The sequence below is a fragment of the Dipodomys merriami genome, unplaced genomic scaffold, assembly GCF_024711535.1.
Source record: "Dipodomys merriami isolate MVZ:Mamm:240054 unplaced genomic scaffold, mDipMer1.0.p SCAF_870, whole genome shotgun sequence".
Classification (NCBI taxonomy): Eukaryota; Metazoa; Chordata; class Mammalia; order Rodentia; family Heteromyidae; genus Dipodomys; species Dipodomys merriami.
Genome location: NW_027206480.1, coordinates 102,169 through 105,006, shown reverse-complemented (window position 1 = coordinate 105,006; position 2,838 = coordinate 102,169).

Here is a 2,838-nt window from a genome sequence, read left to right as displayed (position 1 = left end):
ATTCCTTATTTATAGTGGAAGGCATTTCAGTTAACTTTATTTTACAAAGTTAAACATGATTGACATTTAATACTAACTGGCCTCTGTCTCAGGTAAGCAATTATTCTAGCCAGGTGCAAGGGGCTCATGCCTATAATCCTAGCTACTCAGAGAGCTGAAACCTCTAGATCCTAGTTCAAACCCAGGCTACAGAGGAAAATTGGTGAGACTTTTCAGTGGCACTGTGGCTCAAAGTGACAGCACTAATCTTGAGTAATAAATCTCAGAGACAGAACCCAGGCCCTGAGTTCAAGCTCTCTGAAATTATTCTTAAAATACTTGTTCTCACTATTTCTTTAACTTGTCTAGAAGAATGTTTTAAACTTAGGGATTTTTTATTTCATGTTGTCAGAATTGATTTTTAAGATGTTCAGAGAAAAATTCTTTATAGTAAGAACTGGTTTGTATTGCTTTGTATTACGTTTTCCTTCTACACCTATAGATCAGATGGAAAGTACATGGCCAAACCCCTCCTCCCCCACCAAATTTGTAAAGTTCATTTTTCGACATAATGACTTGTATGTCTCATTGTTGCAATGTGTCCACCTGTAACCCTACTTAAACGATTTGTTTTTGCCCTTCCCCTACACAATTTGTACCAACATCAAATACAGTGAAAGCAGGGGGAGAGACATAAAAAGCAATATAGAAATCATCTTATAAATATGTTAGAAACAACTGCATGGAAGAAAAAAATTGAATATATGCGGTTCATTCCGCTAGCATCAATTTATCTGACCTAAACTGCTTGACTCAGACATATACTAGTTATTGCAAATAAGGGAAGCCATGGGACCTATGTTTCTTTGGGTCTGGCTTAATTCAATTAATATAATTTTTTCCAAGTCTTTCCATTTTCTAACAAATGGGGCAGTGCCATTCTTTCTGATGGAGGCATAGAATTCCATTGTGTATATATACCACATTTTCTTGATCCATTCATCTATTGAGGGCGATCTGGGTTGGTTCCATATCATAGCTATAGTAAATAATTCTACGATAAACATAGGTGTGCTGGTAGCTTTAGTATGGTCTTGTTTGTGATCATGTGGGTAAATGCCCAAAAGTGGGATTGCTGGGTCATAGTGGAGCTTATGTGGACTCTTTGAGGAGCCTCCATCCTGCTTTCCACAGTGGATGAACAAGTTTACACTCAACCAACAATGAAGTAATATTCCTTTTTGTCCACATCCCCTCCAGCATCTGTTGTTATTAGAGTTCTTGACTATAGCCATTCTAACTTGGGTTAAATGATATCTCAATGTTGATTTTTTTAAATTTTTTTTAAGTTTAATTTTAATTTTTTGTGAACATACTGTACAGAGGGGTTACAATTACATGGGCAAGATAATGAGTACATTTCTTATCAAGCATTGCAGCCTCCTCATTTGTTTACCTTTCACAGATTGATTTGCATTTCTTTTATGGCTAGGGATGTTGAGCATTTCTGCATGTGTTTATTGGTCACCCTCCTTTCCTCTTCAGAGAAGTTTCTCTTCATGTCTTTAGCTCACTTATTTATTGGACAGTATTTTCTTTGAGTATTTGTTGTTGGGGGATTTAATTTTTTGATTTCCAGGTCTGTTTTAGAAATGATAGCCTTGTCCCTTGTATGGCTAGTGAAGATCTTCTCCCTAACCATGGGCTTTCTAGTGATCTTGCTAACTATGTCTTTTGCCATGCAGAAGCGCTGAAATTTCATGCAGTCCCATTTATCCCATTTGCCTTTTATTTTTTTTGTATTTCTGGGTCTCTATTAAGAAAATTTCACCCTGTGCCAAGGAGAACTAGAGTTTCTCGTATTCCGTCCTGTAATGTTTTCAGAGTAAGACTTCAAACTGTTAAAGTTTCAAATATTATAAGAAGATCTTTGATTCATGTTGAATGGATGTGAGTAGATTGAGCTGTTGCATCCATTCGTGTGTGTGTGTGTGTGTGTGTGTGTGTGTGTGTGTGTGTGTACGGGTGTTATGCGTATCATTGAAATCAAGGATAAGGAACTTGGTTCCTTTTTCTGAGATATACATTATGGTGTTTGTTTGTTGGAGGTAAGCTCTGATTGCTTGCCTTTACCTGATTTGCTCATTCCAGCTCAATTTTTCAATTAAAGTTTCTTAATTATTATTGAACATATAATGCTCTGATATAGCTTTGTCTTTAGTCTATCATCTAGGTTCTTCTTTTCCTCTTAAATATTAACATTCAATATTAATTTTAATTCCTGACTAATTTGCCCCTTTAATTTGCATTCAACGTCGGTGCTGGGGGGGGGGAAGGGGGAAAGGAGAAGGATTGGGATTGGGGGGGAGGGGGGAGGCTAGGAAGGGATGTGAAGGGTAAACCAAAGGAGGAAGCTGCAATGCTTGGTAAGAAATGCACGCTTTATCCTGCCCATGTAATTGTAACCCCTCTGTACAGTATGTTCACAAATTAAATTAAATTAAATTAAAAAATTTAAAAAAAGAAATAAGAATTATAATACCTTTGAAATCTGTATTCATGAAGCAAAACCATTTTGAATTCTCTGTTTAATGTAATAACACCTGGACATATTTGTTAGCACCAAAACCTTAAATTTTTTTTGTTTTAGTTTAAAATAACACTCCTCCATGTTTTTAGAATGGGTAGACAAATAATTCCCACAATGCCGCATAATTTTTATTTTTCACTTTGTCTATGCTTCCTGGTCACTGCTAAATTGTTCTGGATGCCTGTATTAGCTATCCCAACCCCTGCAAAGTTGTTGCTGCTACCCAATTTCCTGTCACTGCAACTCAGCAATTGCAATCACAATTACCC